Source organism: Rhinolophus sinicus, linkage group LG04, assembly GCF_036562045.2.
Source record: "Rhinolophus sinicus isolate RSC01 linkage group LG04, ASM3656204v1, whole genome shotgun sequence".
Classification (NCBI taxonomy): Eukaryota; Metazoa; Chordata; class Mammalia; order Chiroptera; family Rhinolophidae; genus Rhinolophus; species Rhinolophus sinicus.
Window position 1 is genome coordinate 84,389,905 of NC_133754.1, and position 17,686 is coordinate 84,407,590.

The following is a 17,686-nucleotide window of genomic DNA, read 5'->3' on the forward strand; positions in this document are numbered from 1 at the left end:
CATAAATAGAGTCTTGACCTGGGAATAACTTTGAGGTATTTCAGAAGGGCCCCTGGAACACCTCAAAAGAATTGTTTTTTTTCCCCTACAAAGGAGAAATATTAAACTAATTAAGCTTCTTTGATATACTAAAACTGCATAGAAAGCGTTGTCAAATAAGGAAATAATAATTATGCTGTATTTGTATACGTGTATGTTATAAGCATTCCAGAAATTATGTGAAATTCCTGAAAATTTGAGATGTCCTGGCATAAGATTTCTGTCATCAAAACTGAGGCACATGCTATAAGGACTGAACTGACATATCACATTGTGGCACATGTGGATAAAGTCTATTCTGTTTTTGCATAAATGACCCCTCATCGCCAGACTTTAGCTATCCTGATATCCTTGTAACTTGGCAACAGTCTGCTCTAGAATCAGAGAAATTAAGATGGTTAAACAATGACTATAAATTAAGTGAATAGTCAGGGCTATGGGAAATCCAAGATGGCCACTTGGTTCCTCCCCAATTGTTTTTCATTTTTGCATTCCTTTATCCACTACAGTACATTTAAGCTGGACTTCATTCACTGCCACTTACTTTTTGGGTTATCAATGTTCTTGTTTTTGTGTGTGTTTTTTGGATGCATTGAAGCCATCCCATGATACATGGTTGATGTCCTTACAATGGCAAAGAAACTGTTAGAAAATGTGTTTCCAACTTGGGCTATAGCTTCGTGAGGGATTGAGGTACCCATTCCACAGAGTAAACCATATGAGCCTTGATGGACAGCCTTGCAAATGTTTTGGAATTATCACTGATCCTATCACCCTCAATTATCACGCAAGTTCAAGAGAACAAATGGAAAGACTGATTTCAAACAGAACAAGTTTAATTATATAGGACTAAATGAACTGATGAAAATGGTTACAATTTTTACAACTTTTTTGTTTGAAATTGCTGATTTTTTAAAAATCTTGTTTTCCAGATAAAACGGAAGCTTGTTTCTCTTAAACTACCTATGGCTCAGCAATTTGGTAAATTATACCTTTGTAAGCAGTACTGAAACATTTATATTTTTCTGTCTACCTGATCACCACAGAATTTGTAAACTCTCAATGAGTATTTTTATTTTCATGGCAACATGTTTGTTTGCATAAGTTCAATAAGAATCTGTTCTCTTTATGAAGGAACATAATTAGAAACTGGTTTTATTACCAAGGCTTTGACTATAATGTCATATTTGATAGAGTCTTGCATAAACTCAGATATGACCAGATAGCTTTAAGGAATTGTGGTCAATCCAAGTTTATTGAAACAAGACTTATTTTGCAAACAGATTAGTCTTAATTTGGCTATCTTTGGTAAAAATGGAGGTGATTTTTAGAGACAAAAATTATATCTCAATAGAAACTATAATATACCTTTGTGGATATTATAGTCTAGTGTTATTCATTGTCTTTTGATTTTTGTTTTGTTTTGTACTTGTTAACTGGACTGAATTATGAATTCTTCTAGTTTCCTCCAATATCTGCCTATTTTTCTCCAAACATGTCTCCAATTTTTCTCCCATTTTTTAACTTGGAACCACGGAGAATTAAAACTTCTCTTTTCCTGAGACTTGCAATTAAAAACTGCAACTGTATGACATAATAATTATCATGATCATCATCATTATGTTTTGCATGCTGGGAAACATAGTAACAAAAGTTACTCTTTACTTTTTGTCTCATATGAAGGTACAGGTATCCTGGCCTCCCGCTACTTCTCCCATTGCTATGGTCTCTGCTTATAAACTGAACACCCCGAATATCCCTTCTAAGGCTCAGGAAACATTATAGAAGAGGTGAGTGCATGAGGTTGTAAGAGCCAGATAAGAGGGGCACGTTGGGTACATAAATCTGACTCCATCTTGAAGCTATTCCTCCATCTTAATTGGTACTGGACCCTGTTGACCAATGTCCCTCAAGATTAAGGAATGAACAACAAAAAGGGGAGATTTATATCTGGGTTGTCTCCAGTTAGGGCCTTTACTAGTAGTTATGCATAGTTAACAACTATAAAAACTCTTGCACTTGCCTTTTGTTGAACATATGTACACATTTTTGTGGATATATATGTAACAACAGAACCAGCTCAAAATGTCACTATCCTGTTTAATGAGACACTGAGTTGCATTCCAGATACAACAGACCAAAACTGCAAGTAATGAGCTAAAGCATGCACAGAAGAGAAATTTGACCTCCAGCTGCCCCTGGAAGCAGTGTCACCACCCCCCCCACCCACATGCAGAACCAAAGAACCAAGACATAACCAGAACTTAAACGCCAGAACCCTTTCAGAAGCAAAGGATCTTCTGTCAAGGAAAATCCAGTGTTGACGCTCCTTATCATAAATGGTCAAACTTCAAGGTCCTCCAATTAAAACTTGCCCCACCAGCACTTCCACACTACTGTTCCCCCTATACCCTTAAAAACTTGCCCTGAACCCTAGATTGGGGAGTTTGAGCTTTTGAGCATAAGCTTTCTGTTTTCCTTGAAGGCACCATTCATAATAAAATAGTCAATCTTTCTCAACAGCAATTCTTGATGTTTAGTATTTGGTTCTGCTTGCACCAGATAGATGAACTCTTTGTGTTCTGTAACATACCTGGGAGAGAAATTACTGAGTTATACCATGCATATATTCAATATTAGTAGATACTGTCAAAATTTTTCCAAAGTAGTTGTATGAATTTATACCCCCACTAGCACGATATGAGAGTTCCAGTTACTCCATAAAAGGATACAATTATTTTTAATACAGAAAATCTGGACAAAACCTGCCAAACAACAGAGAATTAGATAAATGAAGCATGGTGTTTCCATGAAATGTAGTGAAAATATTATTCTACTGTCCAGTCAAGATGGCAGAGTAGGTAAACACTATGCTAGCCTCCTCTCATAACCATATCAAAATTGTAACTAAACTACAGAATAACCATCACTGAGAATCTCCTGAAGTCTAACTGAACAGAAGTCCTACAACTAAGGATATAACAGAAGAAGTCACCTTGAGACTGGTAAGGGGTGGAGACAAGGAATGAGCTGTTGCACACCTGCATGTGGCAGTTAAAAATAGAGAGGGGTATCTCATTTTGGAGATCCCCCCTTAAAGAATGAAGAGGTTCTAGCCCTGCACCCAGTCCAGGGTCCCAGTGCTGGGAAGAGATGTCTCCATAACTTCTGGCTATAAAAACCAGTGGAGATGGTGGCTGAATGAGACAGAGGGATGCTGGAGTCCCAGGAATTCCTCATAAGGTCGACACAAGGCCTTACTCACTGATGGACTCACTCACTCTGAGCTCCAGCATTATGGCAGCAGCTTGAAAGGAGCCAGGGACACATGGGGGTAGGGGTGGGGGGAACTGAATTGTCTGACTTTAGGATGATGGCTGGAGGGGTAGCTTTATTCCAAACAGAGGTGATGGTAGAAGGCATTGTTTCTTTGTTGGGCCCTCCCCACTCCCAGTGTGCTGATGCAGGCAGCCGCCATATCTGAGTCTCCATCAACCCAGCTAATGCTGTTTACCCCACCCTGGTGATTCTCTGTCACTGTGCCCCACCCAAAATATGGGCCCACTCCAGCCACTTTCAGTGGCTTTTCCATACAATGGCCTATCTTGGCTCATGCTTCGGACTTTGCTAAAATCTCTCAAAGGTTCACAAATCTCAAACAAGCAGCTTCTGGCCTCACCATGCTACATACCTCTTGCTTAGCAGCCCCAACCCAGCACTAGTGGCAGCCAGCCTTTGTTCACAGCTCAGCCTCTCCCACGCACCTTCAAGCCCAGTGTGGGTAGCGGCCATCTATGGATTACTTTGTGGCTCATTCCAGGTGGCCCTGGGCAGGGCACAGACTGCTGCTAAACTTGGCCTGTGGTGGGGCTCCTCCTAGGAGGCCCTTGTGCTGGCTTCAGTCCAAGTCAGAGCACCATCTGGGTGCCTCTGCAGACAGCACACCCAAAGAACAGACTGAGTAGGCACCAGAACTTTGCTAAAGCAAAACCTGCTCTGTAGGGTCAGCTCCTGCACAACAGTTCCTCCACTGTCATCACATCCAGTGCTTATAACCAGTCAGACTGAGGGCCAATCCCTCCAATTAACATGCAAGCAGCAACCAAGGCTGATCTACAAAATGAGAGCACACAAGGGACAACCTGAAGCATGTGGCCCAGGTGACGAGAGAGACTGCACAACTGGGCCCCACAGGACACCTACTATATAAGGTCACTCTACTAAGACTGGGAGACACAGCAATTCTACCTAATGCATAGAAACAGACACAGGGAGGCAGCCAAAATGAGGACACAAAGAGACATGCCCCAAAAGAAAGAATAGAACAAAGCTCCAGAAAAACAACTAAACAAAATGGAGACAAGCAATCCACCAGAGGCAGAGTTCAAAACATTGGTTATAAGGATGCTCAATGATTGATCCCAATATGAACTTTAACAAAGAGACAGGAATCATAAAATGGAGATAAGAAACATAGAAAAGAACCAGTCAGGAATGAAGAATACAAGAACTGAAATAAAGACTATATTAGAAGGAATCAACAGTAGATTACATGAAGCAGAGGATCAAGTCAGAGACTTACAAGAAAAGGTGGTAGAAAATACCCACTCAAAACAGCAAAAAGGGAAAAGAATGCAAAAAACTGAAAATAGTTTAAAGGGCCTCTGGGACAATATCAAGTTTATTAACAGTTGCATGATAGGGGTAACAGAAGGAGAAAAGAGAGAACAAGGAATTGAAAACCTATTCAAAGAAATAATGACAGAAAACTTCCCTCACTTGACAAAGATGAAATAGACATACAAACCCATGACAAAATGAATCAAAATGGTCCACATCAAGACACATCATAATTAAAATGCTAAAGCTTAAAGACAAAGACAGAATCTTAAAAGCAGCAAGAGAAAAGCAGTTAGTTATCTACAAGGGAGATTCCATAAGACTGGTAGCTGACTTCTCAACAAAAACTTTGCAGGCCAGAAGGGACTGGCACAAAATATTCAAAGAGATAAAAAGCAAGGACCTACAATCAAGATTGCTCTACTCACCAAAGCTATCATTTAGAATCAAAGGACAGATAAAGAGCTTCCCAGACAAGAAAAAGCTAACGGAGTTTATCACCATCAATCCAGTATTACAACTAATGTTAAAAGGACTTCTTTAAGAGTAAGAAAGGATAAAATAAACAAATAAAAGATCAAAATATGAATAATTAAATGGCAATAACTATGAACATACCAATAATCACTTTAAATGTAAATGGATTAACTGCTCCGATCAAACAACATAGGGTAGCTGAATGCATAAGAAAACAAGACCCATGCATATGCGGTCTACAAGAGACACACCTCAGATTGAAAGACACACATAGACTGAGAGTAAAGGGAAGGAAAAAGATATTTTACACAAATGGAAATGAGTAAAAAGTCAGGATAACAATACTTACATTGGACAAAATAGACTTTAAAATCAAGACTATAATAAAAGACAAAGAAGAACATTACATAATGATAAAGGGGACATCAGCCTAATAAGCATCTATGCACCCAACGCAGGAGCACCTAAATATGTAAAACAAATATTGATGGACATAAAAGCAGAGACTGACAGTAACACAATCATAGTAGAGGACTTTAACACCTCACTGTTATCAATGGACAGATCTCTCAGACAGAAAATCAACATAGTGGTCTTAAATGATACATTAGACCAGATTGACATTTTTTTAGAGCATTTCACCCTAAAGTAGCAGAACATGCATTCTTTTCAAGAGCACATGGAATATTTTCCAAGGTAGACCACATGTTAGGCCACAAAACAAGTCTCGATACATTTAAGAAAACTGAAATCATAGCAAGCGTCTTCTCAATTGACCACAATAGTATGAAACTAGAAATAAATTACAAGAAAAAAACAGAAAGATACACAAACACTTGGACACTAAATAACATGCTACTAAATAATGAATTGGTCAACAACGAGACCAAGGAAGAAATCAAAAGATACCTTGAGACATACTAAAATGAAAACGCAATGACCCAAAATCTATGGACCACAGAGAAAGCAGTCCTAAGAGGGAAACTCATAGCAATGCAGACCTACCTCAAGAACCAAGAAAAATCTTGAGGCAGCCAGTGGCTCAGTTGGTTAGAGCGAGAGCTCTGAACAGGATTGCTGGTTTGATTCCCACATGGGCCAGTGAGCTGCGCCCTCCGCAACTAGATTGAAGATAACCAGCTGCCACTGAGCTGCTAGAGGGGCAGCTGAATGGCTCAGTTGGTTAGAGCATGAGCTCTCTCAACAGCAAAGTTGCCGGTTCAATTCCCTCATGGGATGGTGGGCTGCGCCCCCTGCAACTAAAGATTGAAAACAGTGACTGGACTTGGAGCTGAGCTGCGCCCTCCACAACTAGATTGAAGGACAACTACTTGAAGCTGATGGGACCTGGAGAAACACATTGTTCCCCAATATTCCCCAATAAAAATTTTTTTAATTTTAAAAAAAGACAAGAAACAAGAAAAATCTCATAAACAATCTAACTTTACACCTAAGGGAACTGGAAAAAGAACAGCAAACAAAGCCCAAAGTGAGTACAAAGAAGAAAATAATAAAGATCAGAGTGGAAATAAACAAAATAGGGAAAAAAAATACAAAAGATCAATGAAACCAAGGGCTGGTTTTTTAAAAAAGGTAAAAAAGAAAATGACAAACCTTTAAACAAACTCATCAAGAAAATAACAGAGAGAATGCAAATAAACAAAATCAGAAATGAAAGAAATGAAAATAGACCACAGAAATATTATTCCTGGTATGCAAGGTTGTTTCAATATCTGCAAATCAATTAAACCAATATACCACGTAAACAAAATGAGAAATAAAAAATAATATGGTCATATCAATAGATGCAGAAAAAGTGTTTGACAAAATCCAGCATTCATTTATGATAAAAACTCTCAGCAAAGTGCGAATAGAGGGAATATATCTCAATATAATAAAGGCCATATACTCATATGACAAACCCACAGCTCATACTCAGTGGGAAAAAGCGAAAAGCATTCTCTGTAAGATCAGGAACAATACAAGGATGTCCACTTTCACCACTTTTATTCAATGTACTATTGAACATCCCAGCCACCACAATCAGATAAGAAAAAGAAATAAAAGCCATCCAGATTGGAAAGGAAGAAGTAAAACTGTCATTATTTGCACATGACAAGATATTATATAGTGAGAATCCCAAAGATTCCACCAAAAAACTATGAGAACCAATAAATAAATTTAGTAAAGTAACAGGATACAAAATTAATACTCAGAAATTAGTTGCATTTTTATACACCAATAACAAACTATCAAAAAGAGAAATTAAGAAAACAATCCTATTTACAATTGCATCAAAAAATAATAAAATACCTAGGAATAAATTTAAGCAAGGAAGTAAAAGACCTATACTCAGAAAATTGTAAGACATTGAAGAGAGAACTTAAAGAAGATACAAATAAATGGAAACATATACCATGCTCATAAATAGAAAGAATTAATATAGTTAAAATGCCCATGCTACCCAAAGCTATCTATAGATTCAATGCAATCTCTATCAAAATACCAATGGCATTTTTCACAGAACTGAAACAAAAAATCCTAAAATTTATATGGAATCATAAACGATCCCAAATAGCCACAGCAATCCTGAGAAAAAAGAACAAAGTCAGAGGTATCATGCTACCTGATATCAAACTATACTACAAGGCTATAGTAATCAAAACAGCATGATATTGGCATAAAAACAGACACATAGATCAATGGAACAGAATAATAGAGAGCCCATAAATCCATGCCTACATGGTCACTTAATCTATGACAAAGAAAGCAAGAATATACATTGGGGTAAAGACTGCCCATTCAATAAGTTGTGCTGGGAAAACTGGACAGATATATGCAAAAAAAGTGAAACTGGACCACCTTCTTACGCCATATACAATAATAAGCTCAAAATAAATTAAAGACTTAAATGCAAGACCTGAAACCATAAAACTCCTAGAAGAAAATATAGGAAGTAAACTCTCAGAAATTACCCTTAGTAATATTTTTACTGATATATCTCCTCAGGTAAGGGAAACTACAGGAAAAAAAAAACAAATGGGACTACATCAAACTAAAAAGTTTTTGCACAGCAAAGGAAACCGTCAACAAAATGAAAAAACATCCTACTGAATGGGAGAGGTACTTGCCAATGGTACACCTGATAAAGGATTAATAATCAAAATTTATTTTAAAAACTCATACAACTCAACACCAAAACTCAAACAATCCAATTAAAAAATGGGCAGAGGATCTGAATAGACATTTCTCCAAAGAGGACATACAGATGGCCAATAGACATATGAAAAGATGCTCAACATCACTAATCATCAGAGAAATGCAAATAAAAACCACAATGAGGTGTCACCTCACACCTGTCAAAATGGCCATCATTAATACATCAACAAACAGCAAGTGTTGATGAAGATGCAGAGAAAAGGTAACCCTCATGCACTATTGGTGGGATTGCAAACTGGTGCAGCCACTATGCAAATAGTATGAAGTTACCTCAAAAAATTAAAAATAAAACTTCCTTATGACCCAGCAATTCTACTCTTGGGTATTTATCCAAACAAATCCAAAACATTAATTCAAAAAGATATGTGCATACCTATGTTTACTGCAATGCTATTCACAATAGCCAAGATATGGAAACAACTGAAAGGCCCATCAATAGACAATTGGGTAAAGAAATTGCAGTACATATTCCTATATACATACAATGGAATATTACTCTGCCATAAAAAAAGAATGAAATCTTACCATTTGCAACAACATGGGTGAACCTACAGGGTATTTAGCTAAGTGAAATAAGTCAGACTGAAAAAGACAAATACCATATGATCTCACTTATATGTGGAATCTAAAGAACAGTGTGAACAAACAAAACAGAAATAGATTCACAAATACAGAGAAGAAACTGATTGTTGGTAGATGGGAGGGGATTTGGGAGGATGGGTGAGAAAGTGAAGGAATTAGGAAGTAAAAATTGGTAGTTACAAAATAGTTGTGGGAATGTGAAGTACAGTGTGGAGAATATAGTCAATAATATTGTAAAAACTATGTATAGTGTCAGAAGGGTACTAGACTTATGGGGGAGATCATTTCATAAATTATATAAATGCCTAACCACTACTCTGTTAACCCAAAACTATTGAATATTGAATGTCAACTATAGTTAAAAATATATATAGTCATGGGATATAAAGTACAGCATAGGGAATAGAGTCAATGGTACTGTAATAGCTATGTACGGTGTCAGAGGGGTAGTGGACTGGGAAGGGGGTTATCACTTTGTGAGGTGTGTAAATGTCTAATCATTATGTTGTTTTGTACACCTGAAACTAATAATAATAATAATAAAAAACCATGATGATATTTTTAAAGGTTATTGCTTAAAAAAAAGTTACAAATAATATCATCCTCTCCTCCCCTGTCTCAGGATGTCTGTGAGACACAATGAGACAATTATCATCATCGTCATCATCACCATCATTGGTGCTGCCTGACCGCTTTCCAACACTAGTTGAACAGAAAGTTAGAGATGTACAGAAGGAGCTGGGAGATAATTTAGCTACAGGGTGGGGCAGGTAATGATAGGCAGCCCAGGCTCCACCTCAGTGCTTCTCAACCCTAGTTGCACTTTAGAATCATCTAGAGAGCTTTAAAAATACAGATCAAGTGAATCAGAATTTCCAGTCACAGGGCCAGGCATCAGTATTTCCCAAAAGTTTCTCAGTAATTTCGATGTGCAGCCGGGTTGAGATCTCCTATTCTAGATACAGACAAAAGCCCTTGCACTTCAGGCCACTATTTCATTGTTTGTTGGGAGTGAGAGACAGGGAGGAGGGGGCTGGGATATGGTCAAGCTCTGAAGGGAATCTTTTGAGGGTCTGAATGTCCTAGCATGCAGTCAGGACTTTATTCCGTAATGTGTGTGGTACTCACAATTTGACATTTTCCATTGGTTGGGGTTAGGAAAACTAGAGTCTGACGCCCCCAGAAACCGGCCTAGTTCTCTGGTTCTCTTACAGGAAACTTTTCTAGTCTATGTAGTACAGATAATGATGACAATACACATTTCTAGAGCAGATTACAGCTATCAGGCAATTTCATAAGCATTACCTCATTGGGGACTTGTAATCTTTTTTTTTTTTTCCACATTGGTGAATATTTATCCCAATATGTCCCTATTTGATAACTTTAGTGAGGTATAATTTATATGAAATAAACTGCACATGTTTAAGTGTACGATTTGGTACATTTGATGTATGTATGTATGTCTGTATGTATGTATACACATACTTTATGAAACTATGACCACAGTTAGGTGGTGAACATACCCACAACCCTGAAAACTTTCCTGCTGCCTCTTCATACTCACTCCATGTCCACCCACACACCTCCAGGCAGCCATTGATCTGCTTTCTGTTACTATTGATTAGTTTGCATTTTCTAGAATTTTATGTGCATGAAGAGACACACTATTCATCTGTCTCTTTTCATTCATCATAATTGTTTTGAGATTCATCCATGTTGTTGCTTACTAGTGTTATATTTTATGGCTATGCCATAATTTATTTATCCATTTTCTATGGATAGACATTTGAGTTGTTTCAAGTTTGGGGCTATTACAAGTGGAGCAGCTGTAAACATTCATGTGTAAATCCTTGTAGAGATATATGCTCCCAGTTCTTTCGGGTAAATACCTAGAAGTGGAATAGCTGTATCATACGGTAAGTGTGTGTTTAACTTTTTAAGAAACTATCAAACTGCTTACCAAAGTGTTTGTACTATTTTACATTCCCACCAAGAGTGTATGAGGTTGGACCGGCCCAGTGGCTCAGGCAGTTAGAGCTCCGTGCTCCTAACTCCAAAGGCTGCCGGTTCGATTCCCACATGGGCCAGTAGGTTCTCAACCACAAGGTTGCTAGTTCAATTCCTCGAGTCCCACAAGGGATGGTGGGCAGCGCCCCCTGCAACTAAGATTGAACATGGCACCTTGAGCTGATCTGCCGCTGAGCTCCCAGATGGCTCAGTTGGTTAGAGTGAGTCCTCTCAACCACAAGGTTGCCGGTGTGGTTGCCGGTTCGACTCCCACAAGGGATGGTGGGCTGTGCCCCCTGCAACTAAGAAACAGCAACTGGACCTGGAGCTGAGCTGTGCCCTCCACAACTAAGACTGAAAGGACAACAACTTGAAGCTGAACGGCACCCTCTACAACTAAATTGAAAAGACAACAACTTGACTTGGAAAAAAGTGCTGGAAGTACACACTGTTCCCCAATAAAGTCCTGTTCCCCTTCCCCAAGGAAAAAATCTTAAAAAAAAAAAAAGTTAAATCTTAGAAATTGTCTTTAAAAAAAAAAAAAAAGTGTATGAGGTTCCAATTCCTACAATTCCTCACTAACAATTGATTTAACCAGTCTTTTTAATTTTATCTATTTTTTAATCTTCTTATAGGTAGGTAGTATGTAGTAATATCTCATTGTGGTTATTTCCTTAATGACTAATAATAAACTTCAACCCTGACCTCATATCATGTCATATCATATCATATTACATTGTTATACTGTATTATATATGCACACTTTAAATGAATTATAGACCTAAATGTAAAAACAAAAATTATAAAACTTTTAGAAGAAAACACAGTTGTAAAACATTTGTATCCATGGGTAGGCAAAGATTCTTAGATAGATCACAAAAGGAAAAATAATAGTATATATAAAATAATATGTTGAACTTTTTCAAAACTAAAATCTTTTGCTCTGCTAAAGATACTATTAAGAAAATGGAAAGGCAAGCACAGTCTGGGAGAGATTTGTACAAAGCATATATCTGGTAATAACTTGTATCTAGACTATATAAAGAACTTTCAAAAGTCAATAAAAGAAAAATAATCCAATTGTTTTAAATAGGTAAAAGATTTGAATAGCCACTTCACCATAGAAGATACATGGATAACAAATAAAAAAAAGAAAAATACGCCCAACATCACTAGTCCTAGTAATCACTTTTAAGGTAAGTCAGGTAGGTATTATTATTACTCCTATTTTGCTGATGAGGAAACAGTCTTAAAGAGGTCACGTGACTCGGGATGATACAACTAGGAAGCAGACAGTCTGGATTAGTCTCTGACTTAAGCCAGGGTTATTTTTATGACACACCCAGTAATTCAGAGAGCCAGCAGCGATTCTAGGGCAGCATCCTACGAGAAGAGTTGGGGATGAGAGGGATTGAGCATGCGACATCATTACGCAGAGACAGCAACGTGTAAAGGAGATAAGGTGCGAAGGCAGAAACAGGAGTGTCTGCAGGATCAGAAACACGCCCAAGGAGGACACTGACAGGTTGGGACAGAGCCAAGTGTGGAAGCAGCGGAGCAGTCAAACGCTGGTGAAGATCACGTGTGCCAGATGTCAATGCAAGTTGCGGGGGCAACTCCAAGGCAAGTGATCCAAAGAGCAGACTTAAGATTCAGTGTTTCCTGCGATGGAGAGCTGTGACAGAGAGGCATCTTGGAGACATACTGGAGAGATAACTAGATCACCACGCCCAAGAGCAGAACCAAGCATGAGCTCTGGTACATCAGAGGGGCAGAGATAAGAAAGAAAGTGCCCTGCTTGACCTCTGAAAACATTGTGGGGACACAGATGGGGCAGCAATTGGAGGATATGAGATTGATCAATGAAGGGCACTCCAGGGAGGTGACATTCAGTTGCTCTTGGAGACTGAGACATAAAAAGTCACTGGTAGAAGTTGAGAGCCAAATGTAATTCACTTTGGTTTCAATTCAGCTCTCAACATCTATTTTTAACTGTACCTTGATTAAATGATCTGGAAATGAATAACTGATTTTTTTAAATATTACTCGTCCACATGCCTTCAATTGATCTTACTAATCAGCGGTCTCAACCCTGTGCCTGATGACACTGTCTTACAAATATTGTGGTAACTCTGGAGTGAACAGAGTCCCCAAGACCCGAAAAGAAATCACTTTTTGCCGTTCTTCTATAAGAAGGCAGACATTGCCCATCAAGAAAGAAATGCAGGGAATGAGTGGGACATGGTAGAGGGGATTTTTAAAATGCAATGTCCCAATTAAACATACCAGGTGCAGTGCTTATTCAAAATGTGCACTGACCCCAATTTTCTATTACGTGCCATTAAGTTTGGTTTGCAGATCCTATTATTTACTATTAAATACAGATGGCCTTTGAGCTGGTATGCATTGTTTCTCTCAACAATTTACTATGTCTAATATTAAAAGAACTGATTTTTAACTTTTTAAATTTTACCCTAAAATCAGGCATTTGATGCAATAGATTTAAGGCCAAAGACCACATGAAAACGCTGGAGTGCCTTAATAGCCAGTTAACTTTGCACTGCGTTCACTGAGTTTCAGAATGTGTCATCAGAGTCACTTATTTCTTGTGCTGAGAGGCCCCCAAGCTCAGCCACACCAGTCCACACACCCAAGCTATCTTTGCTGTCCTGCCCCACCCATGCCATGCTAGTCTGAGTCACAGCCAGGAGCACGTCACAGACTGGAGAGAGTTACAAAGGTCTCCAGTGACGCCCCAGTATTGTCAGAGTCCAGGCCACACACAGCATTGAGAAGAATAATCATTTCGCACAAATCCAAGAGAGTCTTCCACAAGCGCAAGCGTATCCAGCAAAGAGCCTCAGACTTGTGGACTTTGGACCCAGAGCTGGGTTGTGAGCAAAGACAGACGCAGCCCTGAACCAGCACTTCCTCCAAGTCAGTGCCCAGACACGTACAACCTTATTTCCTTTGTGATCATTTCAGATTCACTAAAGGAGCCATTTTCCTCAGGCAGCGCATTTCTAAGAGGTCAATAGCTCCAGCTCGTTACGCTCCCACAGGAGGTGTCACAAAATCCTTCCCTAGCTTCTCCCCCCTTTCAGAAAAATGTAAATATAATTACAGAACAGGAATGCATACAAGAGGCATGTTTAATAAAAAGGCTCCATTATGTTAGTAAATATATCATAATCCAAAAATAGCGTTTGTCATTATCATAGGCTTGGAGCTTTCATATGAACTTTGGCCTCATTCCCCAAATTCCAGTTAACCAAACATCCTGGAGGTCATCTGCTGCTACAGTTTCCACAAAGCCATAAAAGTCACAGCTGTTTAGAGCTAGATGGGACCTTACAGATCATGTATGCCATCATCTATGTGGTCATCTATCACAGATGAGGAACAAACATTTATTGACCACATACTATGTTCCAAGAACCATGTCAAGCATTTGCTTATGAGTAGTACCTCCTATATCTCCCAAAGGCCCTTCAGAGATGGGACTTTTATTATCCACATTTGACACATGAGGCTTTAAGTAGTGTGTCCAATGTCACACATTGAGGAGGTAGCAGCACCTGGATCTCTGCCTTAGTGTGTTGAGTTCTGAACTGCTGCAGTACATTGGCTACTTCTCCAGCCAAAGAGGCTTTAATGAACTTCCAGACTCCAAAATCCTGGTGACATCCTCTTTTGACTTGGCTTATTATTCTTATATAAAACAGGTCATATACAACCACAGAAAATGTTGTATCTACCTATACTACAAACTCAACACAACTGTTATTTCTTAATTGTTGTGTTAAGTTATAAAATACTAAAGCTGTATGGGGTTTTAGAGGACATTTGTCCAAAATTTCCCTTTTATAAATGAGAATGAAAGACCTGATGAGGTAAAATGGCTTTCCTAGGATCCCATAGCTACCTAGGAGGCAGAGCAAAGAGTAATGTTTTCAGTTAAAAATAGTATGCTGTTTTATTTACTCCATCCCCATTTTTTTTTTTTTTCTAAAAATGCAGTGGACCTACTAACCTAATGTTAGCAGCTTATGAGAATGATCCTTATCCTCTTCTGAAAAAATATTCCCTCTCCAGTTGAGATTATTAACCTTTTGAAGGCTTTGACTTTTATTCCAGAATTTGTGGAACACATAGCTCAACAGTATATTGTAACTTAATTTGAAAAAGTTCAGTTCCCTTTTCAGGGATTTCTAGCAATTTTATAATAATGCTATAGAGTAGTCCCCCTTATCCACCGTTTCACTTTCCACAGTTTCAGTTACCTGCGTTCTACCATGGTCCAAAAATATTAAATGAAAAATTGCAGACATGAACAACTCATGAGAACAAGATGAGCCCTCTGTAGGTAATACACATAGGCACTCAGGCCAGCGAAGCAGGACAGAGGCCCAGTTACCAGAATTGAGGCCACAGGGAGTTGGATTTTAGAGCAAATACAGAGCACATTGATGAGAATCAGGTCACCAAGTCAGGGCTGGACCAGTGGCCAAGCTTATATGAGGTTAAGCTGCAGAACACTGGTTCCACTTTCTAATTCCCTCTTGTCTGTGGTCATAACTGGTTCTAGAGATCCTGCCAAGGTTGTGTGGTCAGGGAAAGGGTAGGGATACAAAACTTGAGGTGTGAGGAGAAGATGGAGGAGAATACATGTATGAGTGGACTGAGACAGGAGGATAGAGAGGTGTGGTTACTTGGGGCCAAGGCCCATGGCACCCAAACTGACCTGGTTAAACAGAAGCCCATTCAGGACCAGAGAACCTGAAATGTAGCAGGGCTAAACTCTAGGCAAAACAGGAAATGGTTAAACAAACTGGGAAAGTTTAGGCTGGAAAAGAGAAAATTCAGCCCAAGGGAAGCAATAAATGAATTCCAATATTTAAATGCCGTAGGAAAGTAAGTTTAGATGCATTCTGTGTGTCTAGTCAAACAGACCTAAGCCCAGCAGATGGAATTCCCAGGGAATACTTTTTAAACTCGGTATAAGGAAAGCATTTGTATAGACTGCCTCTGCTGGCTCCATAAACTCATTCACTTTATATTCACTCAATAAGCACTTGCTGATTATGGTAACTAAACATTCTGGTTTGCAAGCACAATGCCAGTTTATCCTGTGGTATCAGCTCCCATCTGGCCAGAACCCCTTTTACTCTTACAGAGTTCTAGTTTGAATAACAAATTACATGCTCCCCTACTCATTGAGCACGTGCTACATGTCAAAAATTGAGCTGAACATAGAAGACACAATTAAAACACAATCCCTGACTTTGGTGAGCTCATAGTCTAATGAAAAAAGGAGGTACAGGCATATCTCATTTTATACCATTTAGCTTTATTGTGCTTCGTAGATATTGTGTTTTTTTACAAATTGAAGATTTGTGGCAACTCTGTGTCAAGTAAGTCTATTGGCACTATTTTCCTACAGCATTTGCTCCCTTCATGTCTCTGTGTCACATTTTGGTAATTCTCACAATGTTTCAAACTTTTTAATTATTATTATATTTCTTATGGTGATATGTGATCAGTGATCTTTGATGTTGCTATTGTAGTTGTTTTGGTGTGCCACAAACCACACTCATATGAGACGGTGAACTTAATCAATAAATGTGTGTGTGTTGACTGTTCCACCAACCAGCTGTTCCTGCATCTCTCTCCCTCACCTCAGTCCTCCGTATTCCTGGAGACACAACAATACTGAAATGAGGCCAATTAATAACCCTATAAATGGCCTCTAAGTTCTCAAGTGAAAGGAAGAAACACATATGTCTCACTTTAAATCAGCAGCTAGAAATAATTAAGCTTAGTGAGGAAGGCATCTCAAAAGCCAAGATAAGGCCAAAGGTCTCTTGTGACAAAGGGTTAACCGAGTTGTGAATACAAAGGAAAAGTACTTGAAAGAAATTAAAAGTGCCACTCCAGTAAACACATGAATGATAAGAAAGCAAAATGTCCTTATTGCTGATATGGAAAAAGTTCTAGTGGTCTCAATAGAAGATCAAACCAACAACAACATTGCCTTAAACCAAACCCTAATCCAGAGCAAGGCTCTAACTCTCTACAATTCTATGAAGTCTGAGAGAGGTAAGGAATATGCAGAAGAAAAGTTTAAAACTAGCAGAGGCTGGTTCATGAGGTTTAAGGAAAGAAGCCAACTCTATAACATAAAAATGCAAGGTGAATCAGCAAGTGCTGATATAGAAGCTGGAGCAAGTTATCCAGAAGCTCTAGCTAAGATAATTTATGAAGGTGGCTACACTAAATAACATGTTTTCAATATAGACAAAACAGCCTTCTGTTAGAAGAAGGTGCCATTTAGGGCTTTCATAGCTAGAAAGGAAAAGTTAATGCCTGGCTTCAAAGCTTCAAAGGACAGGCTGACTCTCTTGTTAGGGGCTAATGAAGCTGGTGACTTTAAGTTGAAAGCAATGCCCATTTACCATTCTGAAAATCCTAGCGCCCTTAAGGGATAGGCTAAATATACTCTGCCTGCATTCTATAAATTGAACAACAGCCTGATAATAGCACATCTGTTTACAACATGGTTTATTTAGTATGTAAAGCCCACTGTTGAGAAATACTACTTAGAAAAAAAGATTCCTTTCAAAATATAAAGGCTCATTGACAATTCACATGGTCTCAGAAGAGCTCTGATGGAGAGATACAATGAGATTAATGTTATTTTCATGCCTGCTAACAAAACATTCATTCTGCAGCCCATGGATTA